We start from the raw sequence: 18,807 nt of genomic DNA on the forward strand, positions 1-18,807 counted from the left end.
GATTTCTCACATTTTTTTTTTTTTTTTTGAGATAGAGTCTAGTTTTGTCACCCAGGCTGGAATGCAGTGGCGTGATCTTGACTCACTGCAACCTCTGCCTCCTGGGTTCAAGCGATTCTCCTGCCTCAGCCTCCCGAGTAGCTGGGATTACTTGTGCCTGCCATTACGCCCAGCTAATTTTTGTGTTTTTAGTAGAGACGGGGTTTCACCAATGTTGGCAAGGCTGGTCTCGATCTCCTGACCTCAGGTGATCTGCCCCCTTCAACCTCCCAAAGTGCTAGGATTACAGGCGTGAGCCACTGCGCCTGGCCGATTTCTAACATTTCTGAGGCCTCACCAGTTGCAGATGCTGGCACCATGCTCCCTGTGAAGGCTGCAGAGAGGTGAGCCAAATACACCTCTTTCTTTATAAATTACCCAGCTTCAGGTAGTCCTTGATAGCAAAACAAATGGACTAAGACATTCATCCTAACTCAGACACCAGCTTCCCCATGAAGCTATCAGCAAGACAGCAGCTATGCTCCCCTCCTCCCTCCGGAGTCTGATGGCCTCAGTCCCAGCGCGTAGTGCAACCTCCAACTTGACTCTGCCTACCTCATGCAAATGAGCCTATCTCTTCATTCTTCAGGATCCAAAATGGCAACTCCCTGAAGCCAGAGAACCCATCAGAACTTAAAAATAGACAATTTTTTTAGAGCAGTTTTTGGCTCACAGTAAAATGCACAGAAGGTACAGACACCTGCCATGTGCTGCCTGTCCCCTCTCCCCTGCACGCACAGCCACCCCCACCAGCAAATGTGGTGCATTTGTTACCACTGGTGAACCCACATGAACACGTCTTCATTGCCTGGAGTCCGTGGTTTACACGAGGGCTCGCTCTAGGTGTTGTCCATCCTCTGGGTCTGCACAGATGTGCACTGCTCCTATCCACCATGATAGTGCCATGCAGGGTAGCTTCACTGCCCTGATAATCCTCTGTGCAGTGTAACTTCATCACCATTAGGAAGAAAACAATCTCTTTTAACATCATGTGTGAATAAGACAGATGATGTCCCAGCCCCCTATGGGGCTTCCCATTCTTGTGAGGTGGGAAGGGCAGGACAGAAAATAAACAGTCCACAAAGAGATAAAAATAATTATCATGTCATTACAGTTTAAGATCATTCAATGAGTGAAATGCAAGGACACGAGCGAGTAAGAGAGGGAGGCAGGCCCGACAGGTAGTGGCATCCCAGGTGGTAGCTCCTCCTCGGAGCCCAGCTGGAGTTGAGACCTGAAGGATGAGGAGGACTTGGTCCTTGGACAATGGAAGAAATAAAGACCCAGGTAGAGGCAAAAGCAAATGCAAAGCCCCAGAAGCTTGAAAAGGCTGAGCCTGTCCTGGGAGTTATCAGAGGCACAGTCTGATCAGAGTGGAGTCAATAAGGAGTGGTGGTGAGACCCACGCTGGGTAGGGACAGAGACATCCCATGCTTGAGTCCTTGGACATGTGACCTCAGCTTCCTCAGCTGTAAAACATGACAGGTGGCCGGGCGCGGTGGCTCATGCCTGTAATCCCAGCACTTTCGGGAGGCCGAGGCGGGTGGATCACGAGGGCCGGAGATCAAGACTGTCCTGGCTAACACTGTGAAACCCCGTCTCTACTAAAAATTCAAAAAATTAGCCAGGCGTGGCAGCACGCAGCTGTAGTCCCAGCTACTAGGGAGGCTGAGGCAGGAGAATCGCTTGAACCCGAGAGGGGGAGCTTGCAATGAGCAGAGATCACACCACTGCACTCCAGCCTGGGCAAGAGAGCGAGACTCCGTCTCAAAAAAAAAAAAAAAACAAAAAAAAAACACAAAACAAAATATGACAGGTGCCACTTGCTGTTGTGGAGGACATCCAGATGCTGTGAGTGATAAAGAAATGAGTGATGGCAGAATATTTGTTTCCAAGAGTTTATAATCTGGTGGAAATAAAGTGGAGAAGCAGGAAGACCTACGCAGTGGACTGGCAGAGCAGCAGAGTCCCTTGACCGTGCTGCAAGGCATTTCCAAGAGGACGGTGACGGGAGGTGGTGTCTGCTCTCCGGGGAAACCTCCCCTGGATGTTTGGCAATGTCTTCCCCACGTTCACATGATAACCTTCATCTCTCATGAGCAGGTGAAGGTTCAGATAAACACACAAACAGTGATCCTGTCAACATTCTTGCGCATGACCTTGTGTGCAACATGTTTGAATTTCTGCGGGTCGTGAGGAATCACAGCGTCGCCATGGAAGCTTCAGTTCGGTTTCAGTGGTTACTGCTCTAGGGTCAATGCAAAAATGTACTTCCCCCCAGCGGTGCGCAAGTGAGTTCAGTTTCCCCACAGTGGTGTGTGAGTGAGTTCAGGCCCCCTCCGTGGTGTGTGAGTTCAGTCCCCCGAGTGCTGTGTGAGTGAGCTCAGTTCCCCCAGTGGTGTGTGATTGAGTTCAGTCCACCCAGTGCTGTGTGAGTGAGTTCAGTCCCCACTGTGGTGTGTGAGTGAGTTCAGTCCACCCAGGGCTGTGTGAGTGAGCTCAGTCCCCCCAGTTGTGTGTGAGTGAGTTCAGGCCCCCCGTGGTGTGTGAGTGAGCTCAGTCCCCCCAGTGGTGTGTGAGTGAGCTCAGTTCCCCCAGTTGTGTGTGAGTGAGTTCAGGCCCCCCGTGGTGTGTGAGTGAGCTCAGTCCCCCCAGTGGTGTGTGAGTGAGCTCAGTCCCCCCAGTGGTGTGTGAGTGAGTTCAGTCCACCTAGTGCTGTGTGAGTGAGTTCAGTCCCCACTGTGGTGTGTGAGTGAGTTCAGTCCACCCAGTGCTGTGTGAGTGAGCTCAGTCCCCCCAGTGGTGTGTGTGTGAGTTCAGTCCCCCCAGTGGTGTGTGAGTGAGCTCAGTCCCCCCAGTTGTGTGTGAGTGAGTTCAGGCCCCCCGTGGTGTGTGAGTGAGCTCAGTCCACCCAGTGCTGTGCGAGTGGAGTTCAGCCCACCCAGTGCTGTGCGAGTGAGCTGAGTCCACCCAGTGCTGTGCATGTGAGCTGAGTCCCCCCCGCGGTGTGCGAGGGAGCTCAGTCCCCCCAGCGCTGTGTGAGGGAGCTCAGTCACCCCAGCGCTGTGTGAGGGAGCTCAGTCCCCCCAGTGGTGTGTGAGGGAGCTCAGACCCCCCCGTGGTGAGCTCAGTCCCCTCCATGGTGTGCAAGTGAGCTCAGTCCCCCTCGTGCTGTGCGAGTGAGTTCAGTCCCCCCGTGGTGTGTGAGCTCAGTCCCCCCAGCAGTGTGTGAGTAGTTCAGTCCCCCCAGCGGTGTGGGTGTGAGTTCAGTCCCCCAGTGGTGTGCAAGTGAGTTCAGTCCCCCCAGTGGTATGTGAGTGACTTCAGTCCCCCCAGTTGTGTGTGAGTGAGCTCAGGCACCCCCGTGGTGAGCTCAGTCCCCCCCGTGGTGTGCAAGTGAGCTCAGTCCCCCCAGTGCTGTGCGAGTGAGCTCAGTGCCCCCAGTGCTGTGCTAGTGAGCTCAGTCCCCCAGTGCTGTGCGAGTGAGCTCAGTCCCCCCCAGTGCTGTGTGAGTGAGCTCAGTCCCCCAGTGCTGTGTGAGTGAGTTCAGTCCCCCCGTGGTGTGTGAGTTCAGTCCCCCCAGTGGTAGGTGAGTGAGTTCAGTCCCCCCCATTGTGTGTGAGTGAGTTCAGTCCTCCCGTGGTGTGTGAGTTCAGTCCCCCCAGTGGTGTGCGAGTGAGTTCAGTCCCCCCCATGGTGTGCGAGTGAGTTCAGTTCCCCCCGTGGTGTGCGAGTGAGTTCAGTCCCCTCAGTGCTGTGTGAGTTCAGTCCCCCCAGTGGTGTGTGAGTGAGTTCAGTTCCCCTCAGCAGTGTGTGAGTTCAGTTCCCACCAACAATGTTTGAGTTCAGTTTCTCTGTATCCTCACTGATTCCTGCTCCTCTTTCCTGACTTTGCTGTCCTGGCGGCTATGTAGTGATATCTCAACGTGGTTTTAAGCAGCATCCACTGATGAATAACACAGTTGAGCATCCATTGAGTAACTGTTTTGATCTCTTCTTTGGTAAAGTGCTTGTTCAGGTCTTTTGCCCATTTCTCTAATTAAATCGCCTGTTTTTTCTAATTGATTTGTAGGAATTTCTTGCATGTTCTAAACTCAGGGGTCAAGGCTGTGGTCTGGTGTTGGTGTGGTGTTGCACTCCTGCTGTCCCAGGTACTCAGGAGGCTGAGATAGGAGGATCGCTTGAGCCCGGGACGTCAGGGCTGCAGTGAGCCGAGGTTGCACCAGTGCACTCCAGCCTGGGCGACAGAGTGAGATCCTGTCTCAAAAATAATAAAAGAAAAGAAAAGAAAAGAAAATAACATAAAAATAGTCAGGGATCAGCAAACTTTTCCAGTAATGAGCCAGAAAGTTAACCTTTTAGGCTTTGTGAGCCATGTGGTCTCTGTGGGACCTTTTCTCCTGCTGCCACGTAAAACAGCTGCAGACAATACTAAACCCATGAGCCTGGTGCTGTTCAAGTTCATCTTATTTTGATGAACTTGAAAATGTGAACAGCATATCATTTTTACATGTCACAAAACATCATTCTCCTTCTACATTTTTGAATCATTAAAAAAAAATAAAGGTCATGGTTAGCTTACAGAGAATACAAAATAAATGGATGGTGGACCTGATTTGGCCTGAGGGCCTTGTTTTGCCAGCCCTGCTCCAGAGGAAGATCCTGGGTCAGTTACACACCCGGAAATAGCTTCCTCCAGTTTCCTAATGTTTTCCTTTGAGAAATGAAAGTGTTTTCCTTGGATGCAGCCCTGGTTCTCCTTCTTCCTTCCGGCAGGTGGCTGGTTTGGACTGGAAGGAAACTGCATCTTCCCTGCTCTTTAGTGTCCTCTGGAGGCATAGGAGCACCCACAGATCTGCAATGATGGGTGCCAGCCGCCCCGGGCGGGAGAATGAGCGCTCACTGTGAGGCAAACAGTCCCACCACAAGCAGGAAGGTCCCTCCCACTGAGGGAGGGCTTGTGCAGCCCTGGCCTGGGGGCTTATCTCCACCACGGGCCCAATCTCCTCCTGCTATGCCTTTGCCATTTTCAGAGCTTATTCTCTTTCTCTGCCCTGAACAAGTAGGCAGTCTAAAACTACAACCTTTAAAACTCTCCCATAAAGGCACCTGTGGCGTTGATGAGTGGAGGGAGGGCTTCCCACTAGGAGGGGATGAGTGGGGCTTGATGTTTCCGTGGATGTTTGTGCCCCCACTGGCGACTCCGATACCCCAATGCAGGTTCATCAACTGTTAACACACGGAGCACTCACGGTGTTGGCCATTCTCTGGTTTGGGCACATGTAGAATGACACGTACCCACCATTACAGTGTAACTGCCTAAAATTCCTTCGTGCAGCATCCCTTTTCCCCTGGTAGGGGGAAAGCAACCTCTTTGAGCCTCACAGTGTGAATAAACACAGACGATGTTCCTGTAGAAAATAGCTGCTCCTTCATTTCCACCTTCCAAATTTTCTGCAAATCTCTCTTTCCTCCAACAGGAAGTTGGAACCATTCAGGGAAGGGAACTTTGAGAAACACAGATTAGCTAAGTGAACACGGTACAGAGCCACTCAGAGAGAAGACGAATGTGTCATCACGACAAAGGCTCATCACTGATCGGGTCAAGGCCCTTCTAGTGACAGAAGAGGGAGGGGAGAGCCAGCAGAAGGAGCCGCGTGCCTGGCCGGAGGCTCTGGGGAGGCTCCTTGAGGACGAGAGAAGATGAAAACTCGGGAAGGCAGCTCCCTAGGCAGGTCTTGTGTGATATGCAGGAACTCTCCTGGCTGGGAATGTGACGGTGAGACGTGACACCGGGAAAGATGGCAGCACGTGCACAAATAAGGGGTGAAGGTCAAGGGTGAGGTCTGGAAATGGGCTGGGTGGCCGGGAGGGGGACTTCCTGGAGGAAGGTGCTGGGCAGGAAACGGGAGCAGGGCCCCTGGATGGGGCCGAATCCGAGGGGAGGGCAGGCACCCAAACACTTCGAGTACCCAATGGCGTGCTGCGTGACACTTGCTATGACCTTGGCATCAACATGGGACCCGGCTCGTGATGGGCAAAGTGCACGAGGATAAAAACCTTCCCCTGAGATGTTAGGAGAAAAAAAATTGGCAGGGCATGGTGGCTCACACCTGTAATCCCAGCACTTTGGGAGGCCGAGGCTGGTGGATCACCTGAGGTCAGGAGTTTGAGACCAGCCTGGCCAACATGGGGAAACCCCGTTTCTACTAAAGATACAAAAATCAGCCAGGCATGATGGCAGGCACCTGTAATCCCAGCTACTCGGGAGGCTAAGGCACAAGAATTGCTTGAACCTGGGAGGCAGATGTTGCGGTGAGCTGAGATCACACCATTGCACTCCAGCCTGGGCGACAAGAGCAAAACTCCATCTCAAAAAAAAAAAAGAAAAAGTGGGAAAAAAGTCACAAGAACAGCTAAACAGCTCCGTGTGGTCCTGAGCCTGGCACTCCGGTAGCACTTGGTGAACGCTGGATGAATGTAGCACTTGGTGAACGCTGGATGAATGGCTTAATGAGTCAGCAAAGGAAGCTCACCAGTTCTTCTTTTCCATGATGAAAAGGTAGTTTCCCCATATGGCCACAGGCTCTCAATGGGCAGGGAGCGATGGAGACAGCTCAGCCTTTGATTCTAGTCCTTAAATGGAAGACAGTATATTGCAGAGACTCAGCCACAAAGAGCACTGAATACAATGTCTGAAATTCTCCTTCTCCTGAATTCTCAATGTTGGTGTCTTTTCACTTCTGAACAGCGTTCCGTGAGAGAACCATGACCCTGGCCCAAACGTGTAGGCTGTAGCCGGCTGTTTTGTTTTGTCGTGGTTTGTCTGGATGCACAAAAGTACTTAAGCTTTAAGTCTCTGATAGTTTACATTTTGTGAGATAAGAACAAGAAAAAAAACCCTCCAACCTAATGCTTTCTGCAAACCAGAAACAAAGTAAACAAGAAAACCGGCTCTGCTCAGCTTCCGTAATTCCAAATGTTTTATAAGGGTGACTGCAGCATTGGCGGCTTGCTATCTCCAGACTGTGGGCTGTCCCCCACAGCCAGGCCATGACTCAGTCACCTCTTGCTCTCTCAGGGTGTCTGCCCACTGGATTTGTCACAGAATCAGAGACCCAGTGAGTGACCAAGGCTTGCCTGAGCAGGACATGAAAGCCGCGCTGCTGGAATCTAACCTGGACCGCAGTATAGGCTGTGCGCTTTCCATACGAACTGCCCTGTAACGTGACTGACATTAGCTGCGATGGGGCGAGGAACGCCCCTCTTGTGTCCTGAGTCTGATCACCTCGTCAGACCACAAGTTGGAGGTGTGGGTTTCTGACGTGACAACATCCTCACTGAACTTCTGCCCATGCACTTTCTCTTCTCATTTTTGTTTCCACCCACCGTGACCTTTTTCCTCTTTTTCCACCCCAAAGGAAGAGAAATGTCAAGAAAATAACACTACAGAGCACATATGGAGGAAAGGCAGACGATGCGAAGATTGCAATAACTGTGTTCCTCGAAGTTATAAGATGTCGAAATAAGACGAGTGATGGGTCCCACGTCCAACGTGGCTCGGCTAGAAGGTGCTTTCTGCTTCAATATGTGGGGATCCCTGGCTGTCTCTGGACTCTGCCCAACAATAAGCCCTAAAAAGTGAACCCTGATTCAGCTGTGAGGGCCTGAGGTCCAACAGCTCTGCACTGTGGCTCTCTGGCCCCACCCACCCCAGCTTGTGACTGGTGAGTCACCCAGCCCAGCAGACACCATCGTGCCCTCTGCAGATGCACAAGCTGCTTCCTGCCTTGCTTTCCTCCCAGAGCTGTTTGCCATAAATGACCACACGTGTAAGAAAGCACATTGCATACTTCTAACATGCGGTGTGAGCACCACGTGTACACATAAACAAGTTTCCATGCGTTTATCTACAAAATAGAAGTAGTCCAAGGATATGGTACGGCTGTTAAAAGGCTTGATAAAATTGAAACACAGTAATGGTGCTTCTGAAGTTTGCCAAATTTCTATGATGATGAAAAAGCTTTTATCCCAGATACGAAACCTTTGTTCTCAGCATCATCTAGTGACAAGTCGATGGGACTAGGCATTAAGAGATGGGATGTGGATTAAGTAGGATCACTGGGTTTTGGTGAAAGACACCGTTATGAGTTGAATTATACCCCATTCAAAAAAAAAGATATGTTGGAGACCTAACCACCCCCCATACCTCAAAATGTGACTTTATTTGGAAATAGGGTCTTGTCTATTTCCAAAGAGGGAATGAAGTTAAATCAAATTCAGATGAGGTCATGAGGGAGCATCCTAACTGAATACAATCAGTGTTCTCATAAAAAGGGGAAACTGGGACACAGAGAGACACACACACAGAGGAAGAACACCACGTGAGGACTGGAGCTCCACCACCCAGCTGAGGAGCCATGCAGCCGAGGGGCCACCGGCCGAGGAGCCACCAGAGGCCAGATCCAGGCCTGGCTGGGACAGACCCTCCCCTGGAGACTTCAGGGGAGCTCAGCCCTGCGGACACCAGGATCTCAGACTTCTGGCCTGGGAGAGAAGGTAGTCCTATTGTTTGTGGCACTTTGTTGAGGCAGCCCTAACAAACTGATACAGACCCTAAAGCGAGAGGGTTGAACACAGTTCTGGCTTTGAAGGCACGAAAGCCCACGTTTGCATTCCGGTTCTGAGGCTTATTGATGGTGGCACCACCTGATTTCTCTGAGCTTATTTTCTTTTCACTTATTTATTTTTGAGAAGGAGTCTCACTCTGTCACCCAGGCTGGAGTGGAGTGGCATGATCTCAGCTCACTGCAGCCTCCGCCTGCTGGGTTCAAGCGATTCTCCTGCCTCAGCCTCCCGAGTAACTGGGAGTACAGGCACCCACCACCATGTCCAGCTATTTTTTTTTTTTTTTGTATTTTTAATAGAGACAAGGTTTCACCATGTTGGCCAGGCTGGTCTCGAACTCCTAACCTCAGGTGATCCACCCGCCTCAGCCTCCCAAAGTGCTGGGATTACCAGTGTGAGCTGCCGTACCTGGCCTTATTTTCTTTGTAAAAAGACATATGTATCTATATGCACACACACATTACAGGTACAGATGTGGACATAGAAGGATCTATGGACATAGGTGTATATAGATATAGATATAGTAATATAGTTTAGATATTTGTCCCCACGCAAATCTCATGTTGAGTTGTAATCTCCAGTGTTGGAGATGGGGTCTGCTGGGAGGAGTTTAGTTCGTGAGGGAAGATCCCGCATAGCTTCATGCTGTCCTCACAATGGTGAGTGAGTTCTCAGGAGGTCTGGTTGTTTAAGTGTGTGGCAGCTCCCCCAACCCACTCTCTCTCTCTGACTTCAGCTCTGTCCATGTGACACACCTGCTCCCGCTTCACCTTCTGCCATGAGCAAAAGCTCCCTGAGGCCTCCTCAGAAGCGGAGCAGTTGCTGGTATGATGTTTGTGCAGCCTGCAGAACCGTTAGCCAATTCCACCTCTTTTCTTTGTAAATGACCCAGTCTCAGGTATTTCTTTATAGCAATGCAAGAATGACTTAACAGATATAGACACAGCTGTGATATGGGTATAGATGTAGATATATAGAGATATGGGTATGGGTATAGATATTGATATGACTGTAGATGTAGACACAGATAAGGATACAGACATATAATTGGCGCACCTACCTGGGATAACACAGATAAAGATGCTTCCTCTCTCTTCTCCTAGACTGGGAGCTCACTGGCAGCAAAGATCCCACATTGCTTCCTGTGTCCGTCCCAGTGCCACAGCTGCACCTAGGCACACAGCGGATGTCCTTGAGTACCTGTCAAGAAGACCGACACAGCCTAACCCCGTTGCCCACTCCTCCAACCTCCCACATGAATGGTACCCCACCAGCCACTATGGTGATGAACAACCCTAGGTCGATGTCTGGCTGGAAGTTCCCTGGCACTCAAAAATTGTTTTATATAAGGAACATATGGTTTAATGTTTAAATTCTTTAAACTTGCCCTACATAATTGAGCTCACTGATTAGCTCACAACTAAGGAGTCTTTGCTGTCACATCTATGTTCTTCTCCTTATCTGGTTTCCAGCAGCCCCACCCTGCTCTGGCCTGAGCCCCCCACATCCCCCCTGCTGTACAAATGAATCATTCCCCCTACCTTCCCCAGCTCTGCCCCAATTCCAGGTCAGGCTTTTGTGCTCCAGAAATCATCTACGGATTTTCTCCATAATGCCCATGACAATTTAGTGTCTCTTACCAACATTGGCATCAAGAAGCTACATAAAATGCTTGGATGTTAAATCGACAGTGAGAGCTCCTGGGTAGCTCTGTGCCCCAGATTCGCTGATCAGCCTGCAAACCATTTGCACACAGGCTTTCGTTCACAACAAGAGCTTACATTTTAGCATGAGGCAGAAAGACAAACTCTCACAGAACTCATCTATTCTTCTTTTCAATTACTTTGTAATTATACATTTCCATTAAGAAGTTAATTACTTCAACATTAACCTTCCATCTATCCTTTTAACATAAAACAAACAAAGATTGGATAAAAATACAAGGACTTACTAAAATGGCAAACACTTATAGAACACTTATGAGGTGACAGGTGGGGTTTTCAGGGCTCTGCTCATTGAGTGCATTAACCGGGATTCCCGTGAGGGCTGTGAGACAAACACGGGCAGTGCTCAAAACACTTCCCAGCCAGTTCAGCTCCACGTTGACTGCTGAGTCGTGGAAACGTGCAAGGCGTCCCGGAGAGTCAACTCTTTACCAACTGGCTTGGGAGTATTCAAGTGTGTAACAACGGAACGCTGCTGTGCCGGGGTATGTGGCCTGAATCCCAGCCTCTGTGGCAGGAACAGCATCAGCCCATTTTAAAGAGAAGGAAACTGAGACCCAGAGACAGGAAGCGACATTCCTAGGGCTCACAGACAGCGTGGGTGCAGACGGACCGTGCAGTCTTGTTTCCACAGCTGAGCCAGTGGCCTCTGCACTAACTGTCTCAATTCTGGGACAGGAAATGGACTGTGTGTGTACGTTGCAATATTGTTTTAACAACCAGATACATTTTCTCACTTACTATGAAAGCTTTCAAATGCACAGAAAAAGTGAAAAAGAAATAAGATGAATACTCATGTACCAAACAACCAGATTGACGATTCTTATTGTTCAGTCATATTTACTTTAGCACATACACATACACAACACTCTCACACACATACACATACACACACACACATACACGTTCACACACATAGACACATACATACTCACACACATATGCTGACATACACACACACACTCACACTTTTGCACACACAGCTGAGCCCTTTCAGAATAAACCACCATACTGTCACTCGAGCCCAGTGCTTCAACACATTTCTCTTAAAAACATAAACTTATGGCTGGGCGCAGTAGCTCACACCTGTAATCCCAGCACTTTGGGAGGCTGAGGTGTGCGGATCACCTGAGGTCAGGAGTTCAAGACCACCCTGACCAACATGGAGAAACTCCGTCCCTACTAAAAAAAAATACAAAATTAGCCAGGCGCGGTGGCGCATGCCTGTAATCCCAGCTACTCGGGAGGCTGAGGCAGGAGAATCGCTTCAACCCGGGAGGCGGAGGTTGCGGTGAGCCGAGATCGCTCCATTGCACTCCAGCCTGGGCAACAAGAGCAAAACTCTGTCTCAAAAGATAAATAAATAAATAAATAAATATGCTGGTCGGGCATGGTGGCTGACGCCTGTAATCGCAACACTTTGGGAGGCCAAGGCAGACAGATCACCTGAGGTCAGGAGTTCGAGACTAGCCTGACCAACATGGTGAAACCCCATCTCTACTAATAATACAAAATTTGTTGGGCATGGTGGTACGTGCCTATAGTCCCAGCTACTCAGGAGGCTGAGGTAGGAGAATTGCTTGAACCCAGGAGTGGAGGTTGCAGTGAGCTGAGATCACGCCACCGCACTCCAGCCTGGGCAACAAGAGAAAACTACGTCTCAAAAAATAAAAAAGAAAAATCTGATGTTAATAAATATTCTGGCTGGGCATGGTGGCTCACACCTGTAATCCCAACACTACAGGAGGCTGAGGCAGGAGGATCACTTGACCCTAGGAGTTCAAGACCATCCTGGGCAACATAGAAAGACCCTGTTTCTACAAAAAATACAAAAATTAGCTAGAAGTGTTGGCTCACACCTGTGGTGCCAGCTATTCAGGAGGCTGAGATGGGAGGATCGCTTGAGCCTAGGAAGTCAAGGCTGCAGTAAGCTGTGATTGCACCACTGCCCTCCAGCTTGGGCGACAGAGCAAGACTGTGTTTCAAAACACACACACACACACACACACACACAGACACACACACAGACACAGACACACACAGACACACACAGACATACACAGACACACACACACAGACACACACACAGACACACACACAGACACACAACACAGACACACACAGATACACAGAGACATACCCAGACACACACACATAGGCACACAGACACACACACAGACACACACAGACACACACACAGACACAAAACAAACCTGCTGAGACTGAAGTTTGGATGCCCCATAAGTTCAGGGGTAGTGATGATAGTGGAGTCGTGTCCGGGAAAGTAAATTTAAATTCCCCAAAGTGCTTCTTCTGGTCATAGAGCTTTGTCCATTTTCTAAAAGAAGAGCCTGTCTTGAGGTGTGGGCTGGTAACCTGGCTCCGGGCTTGTCCCTTTTGTGGGGAAATACTTAACAGTCAGTGGCCAGCCTGTCTTGTCAGACAAGGTCCATGCTTTGTGCTTAAACTTGACACCCCAAATTCTTGACACACCAACCTCTGGCCATCGGTCCACTGAGCAACCCTGTGGACAAAACAGAGGAGGAGAGTGGGCCGCAGGTGAGAAGATGTCATTGGCCTACCTGGTTATCTTTTTCACTCTTTTAATAGAATCTTTCCAAATATCATTTTCTTCTTATTATTTGCTTTTTATTATGACAATTTCCAAACATATAGACATGTTGAGATGACAATAATTAAGGAACAGAAACAGGCTCTTACATTTGATTTAACGGCTGCTAACGTTTTGCCTTCCTTGCTTCATCTAGCTTTCCTTCTTCCTGATGTATTTTAAAGTAAATTGTGGACATGATGACATTTCATCCCTAAAAGCATCTCTACGCATCTCTAAAAAATAAGAACATTTTCCTGTAGAACCACAATGCCACTAACCATCCCACAAAATTAATGATCTAACATCATCTAATGCTGGCTATATCCATAATTTCCCAATTATTTGAAAAATGTATTTTCCAGCTGGTTAGTTGACATCTGGATTGAATTCAGGGCTACACATTTGGTTCTCTGTCTTAAGTCTCATTTAATGGGATAGTCCTGTCACTTTTTTTCTTCTTTCATAGCATTGAATTGTTGAGAAGACAATGCCTGAAATCTGAATTTGTCTGTTTTCTTGTGGTGCCACTTAACTTGTCTCCTATTCCCTGTATTTCCTGCCGACTGGCAAGTTGATCAAGAGTTCTATCGATTTAGGTTAAACATTTACTCGAGAATCCCGCACAGGTGGTCCTGTGTGCTTCCTACTGGACATAGGCATGTGGCTCACGTCCCACTAGGATGATGCAAAGATCTTCCTCTGAGTTAGGTGGTGGCAGCCTCATCCTCATCAGCAAGGCACATAAGTTGGGGGGTTGGTACGTGGCAAGGTGTGCAGCTCCTCACTGTCTTTCTGCCTAATGGTTTCAGGAATCTATTACTGATTCTTGCCCACCTCATTATTTTTATTAGGAGTTGACAGATGGTGATTTTGAAATTTTGTCATTCCTGGCTGGGCGCAGTGGCTCATGCCTATAATCCCAGCACTTTGGGAGGCTGAGACGGGCAGATCACCTGAGGTCAGGAGTTCGAGACCAGTCTGGCCAACATGGTGAAAACCCACCTCTACTAAAAATACAAAAATTAGCCAGGCGTGGTGGCAGGCACCTGTAATCCCAGCTACTCGGGAGGCTGAGGCAGGAGAATGGCTTGAATCCTGGAGGTGGAGGTTGCAGTGAGCCAAGATCATGCCATTGCACTCCAGCCTGGGTGAAAAGAGTGAAACTCTGTTTCAAGAAAAAAAAAAAAAAGAAAGAAAGAAAGGGCCAGGTGTAGTGGTTCACGCCTGTAATCCCAACACTTTTGGAGGCCGAAGCAGGCAGATCATGAGGTCAGGAGATCAAGACCATCCTGGCTAACACAGTGAAACCCCGTCTCTACTAAAAATACAAAAAAATTAGCCGGGTGTGGTGGCAGGCGCCTGTAATCCCAACTACTTGGGAGGCTGAGGCAGGAGAATTACTTGAACCCGGGGGGCAGAGGTTGCAGTGAGCTGAGATCGCGCCATTGCACTCCAGCCTGGGTGACAAGAGTGAAGCTCCATCTCAAAAAGAAAAAGAAAAGAAAAGAAATTTTGTCATTCCCTTGCATACTCATTACTGTACAGTCCTAATCAAGGAAGGGGATTCAGGTTGGTGGGACCAAAGGAAAGCAAAAGGATAAGCTGTGAGTCTGCCTTTCTTCATTGTCCAGGACACACAGGCCCCCTGTACAAATAACTCAGTCTTCCTGTGCCCAGCGATCACCAGACCTTCAGCTGATACAAAAATTGCAAGTTAGCTCCCTGCAACCTTGGCATTACCAGCACTGCACATAGCCCTATCCAGCACACACCACGAGCACCATCCTATCAAACCCCCTGCAAGTCTCTGTCTCCTGGCAGTCAGCTCCTCTCCTGCTGGCCTGCCCATTGCTCCCTTGCAACGTACTTTCATACTTTTTCTAATAAATCTGCCTTTCTTTACCAACAACTGTCTTGGTAAATTCTTCTTAACCCCTGCATCACACCATTGGCTTTAGATAATTGCCAGGCACCCACAACAATTACTTTCCAGTCTTATGTAAAAATGAGCTTTCCCTCTCAACTGGGTCTCTTTATTTGTCTTTGACTATCTTTATTTGTTTTGAATATCTTTATTTGGTCTCAACATGTCTATCAGCCGATTCTCTTTTGTAGTGAGGACATTCTTATAAGCATTCCCAGGAGATAACGGATATTTTCAGAACTTGAGATCTTTCTGAGAGTATAACAGTGATATACTTCTTCTCCAAAACACTTCAGCATCTAAAGCTGCTGTCGAATACACATTTTTCACCCCCAGACAACTACTCGTGGGAAAGCACCCAAGAGGGAACTTGGTGGAAGGCAAGTTGAAAGTGGAGAGCAGGGACTATGGGCAAGCCATCTCGAGACATGCCAACACCATGCCTGCTCTGAGGCTGCAGTGAGCTGGGGAAGGCTTGGCGGCTCAGTGGATAGTTCACAGCACATGTCTGTGTTCACCTGCTCACCTGGTGCTCTGCGGTCAAACAGGCCGTCGCTGCCTGCGCAGAAGCAGGCCAGAAGTTCTTTCTTCAAAGGAGATCAGTCACTGAAGGAGAAGGAGCCTTGCTGCAAAGCCCCAGAGCCCCTTCCGTGACTGTGCAGCTGGTCTTGTGATATCCTCTTCCCTACAGACCTCCGAGCCAATGACATCTGCTGGGGCTACCGGATCTGCTGGCTCCTAAGGGCTGCTTCAGGTTGAGTCTATCAAGACCTTCGTCATTCCATGAACTTCTCCCTTTCCCAGCAAGCGAAAGAGAAGTAACCCTTCTGGGAAAGGGAGAAGTTGATGGAATGACATGGGTCTTGATAGACACAACCTGACATAGACTAACAGAGGGGTTAGTCTAACTAACAGAGAGATGAGTCTATGTCATGCATTAAACTTTCCTTTACTCTAGGTCCAAACCTTACAAAGTCCTCCATGGAGTGAGAGATTGGATCCCCACCCGGTTCCCCTGGCTCTTCCTATCCTGTTTTCTCTCACTGGCGTGGGGCTTTAGTCTCCAAGCCCCTCAGCGGCCCCACACAGACCCCTCCCCACCTTTGTGGTCAGGCAAGAAGCCTCTGCCCACAAGATACGAGTGCCTCCCCCCGCTCCGCCCCTCCAAAGACAGCTGGCTTGTGTTAGATGCTCTCTGAACACCGTGTCGCAGGTCCTGACATATCACCTGCTCTTTACCTTGAAATGACTTAGATCACAACCGGTCTGCCCAGAGGGCTGGGGGTTGGACGCACCACAACCTGGCCCAGCCTCTCCTGGGGTGATGATGGACAGCCCATCAGGTGGCAGCCCCACTTCCTCAGCAGAGACAACATCCTGTTACACCCTCTCTTCATGCTGAGTGACTCTGACCTCCTCTGGAATGAACTCCATGCCTGCAGAGTCATCTTCAGAATGAGTCAGCTCCGCCTTGTCCCAGGGAGGAGACTCACGAGCGGATGTGAAATGCGGATTCCCTATGAGACGGAGGACTTTGCATGTCTCATCCCATCACGACCATGTGGGTCTAGCTATTTCATAGAAGAGGGGGAAAATGTGAAATGGAATTTTATTTCCTAAGTACTGTTCTTGGTTTCTGACCAGCTGATCCCAAGTTTCACATCCTTGTCTGTGAAGCTAAACTCAATGCTGCTGTGTGGGAAGAAGATTTGGAAAGAAAACTCTTAAGTAAGTTTTCATTGTTTGGTGTTTAACAAATATACCACTTCCCTGTGCTGCTTTCTGGATCTGCCTACTTTGTAACATTCTACCTGACATTTTAAATACATGAAATTTCACTAAATTTCAGCCAGGCGCTGTGGCTCACGCCTGTAATCCTAGCACTTTGGGAGGCTGAGGCAGGCGGATCATGAGGTCAGGAGTTCAAGACTAGCCTGGCCAACATAGTAAAACTCTGTCTGTACTAAAAAAAATACAAAAATTAGCCAGGTGTAGTGGCATGCACCTGTAGTCCCAGCTACTCAGGAGGCTGAGGCAGGAGAATCGCTTGAACCCAGGAGGCAGAGGTTGCAGTGAGCCGAGACCGCACCATTGCACTCCAGCCTGGGTGATGGAGTGAGACTCCATCTCAAAAAAAAAAAGAAATTTCACTAAATTTAAATTTCTTTTATATATCTGTATATTTGATTTATACCATATTATGCTGTGTGTTTGTGGGAGAGGGGAGGCTAGGTTTGAGTCTGTAAATTTGTTCCTAAAATAGTAACAGGGATGAAAAATAAATCAAAGTGATTGTACCTCTCTCTAGGTATGAATTAATTAAGCATTCCTTTTTTTTTTTTTTTTTTGAGACAGAGTCTTGCTCTGTTGCCCAGGCTGGAGTGCAGTGGTGCAATCTCGGCTCACTGTGACCTCCGCCTCCCGGGTTCAAGCAATTCTCCTGCCCCAGCCTCCCAAGTAGCTAGGATTACAGGCAACCACCACCACACCTGGTTAATTTTTGTATTTTTAGTAGAGACAGGGTTTCACCATGTTGGTCAGGCTGGTCTAGAACTCCTGACCTCAAGTGACCCACCCACCTCGGCATCCCAAAGTGCTGGGATTACAGGCGTGAGCCACCACACCTGGCCTGAATTAAGCATTTCTTAAAACTGCACTAAAGTCCTTTAGGTCACCCAAGTGCCATTTGATATCATTCCAAGAGATGAAGCCGGAGAGCAGACCTATTTGGGGCAGCGGAAAGTCCACTTCGAGGCCAGCGTCCCTCTCTCTACAGTTTTAGTTTTTAAGCGGAGGTGTGTCCCCTTCCAGCATATAGATTTTTCAAGCTCAGCACCATTGACGTTGGGGCTGGGCCATTGCCGTGGGGCTGCCCTGGGCCTTGTCAGAAGCCTAGCAGCTTCTCCCCTCTGAAGGTCAGCAGGAGCAACCTGCTTCTCACCCAAGGTCATGGCAACCAAAAACGTCTCCAGACACTGCCAAATGTCCCCACGGGAGGGGGCCTAGAGGACGGTGTGCTATGGTGGCCCCACAATAGCTGTCTCTGTAGCCCTAGAATCAACATGATCTTGTCAGGGCACTTTTTTTTGTTTTGTTTTGTTTTTTGTGATGGAATCTTGCTCTGTAGTCTAGGCTGGAGTGCAGTGGCACAGTCTCAGCTCACTGCAACCTCTGCCTCCCAGGTTCATGCAATTCTCCTGCCTCAGCCTCCTGAATTTCTGGAATTACAGGCATGTGCCACCACATCCAGCTAATTTTTGTATTTTTAGTAGAGACGAAGTTTCACCAGCCTGGTCACGAACTCCTGACCTCAGGTGATCCACCCGCCTCGGCTTCCCAAAGTGCTGGGATTATAGGCAGGAGCCACCATGCCTGGGCACTTTTTAAAGGCTGGTTGTTATGGCCATGGCTTCATCCAATGAGGATTTAAGGCTTCTTTGGGTACCAATAATTACGGCTATTATCTCAGGGTTATCATTTTCAACAGGAAGAACCCTGCCCACTGTTGTTTGTCTGATCCTCAAACAGCAGAAGATTCAGGATCATCTAGCTTTAATGTTGGAGGAGACTTTAGGGACCAATCTCATCCTTTTACACTTGTGCCTCACAGAGGTTAAGCAACCCCTCCAAGGTCACACAGCCAGCAGAAGTAACACCCAGCATACAGATCATCAAGACAACATCAGAGCCCTTTAATACGATATCCCGAGTGTCCCGCATGCAAGCCATCGGTACTGTGTTTTGTGGCTCAATATTTTTCAGTTTTTAAGAAAGATACACTTTTTGGAAAAAGAAAAGGACACAGTGAATGCCCACATCAGCAGAAAGACAGTTTTCTATAATGAGTTCTTTTTCTCTTTATTTCTAAGGTTTAATTT

General features: G+C 48.8%; 1 long non-coding RNA gene across 1 annotated transcript; it reads right to left on the reverse strand.

Moving 5' to 3' along the window:
• Positions 1-1,129: 1,129 nt before the first annotated feature.
• On the reverse strand, positions 1,130-16,387 carry LOC134739979 (uncharacterized). The gene is made up of 5 exons (XR_010127140.1): positions 16,169-16,387; positions 15,456-15,756; positions 12,605-12,915; positions 9,728-9,838; positions 1,130-4,296 (listed from the first exon to the last, which is right to left on the reverse strand). It is a non-coding gene; the product is annotated as an uncharacterized LOC134739979 (long non-coding RNA).
• Positions 16,388-18,807: the final 2,420 nt, after the last annotated feature.

The sequence above is a fragment of the Pongo pygmaeus genome, chromosome 7 (assembly GCF_028885625.2).
Source record: "Pongo pygmaeus isolate AG05252 chromosome 7, NHGRI_mPonPyg2-v2.0_pri, whole genome shotgun sequence".
Lineage (NCBI taxonomy): Eukaryota > Metazoa > Chordata > Mammalia > Primates > Hominidae > Pongo > Pongo pygmaeus.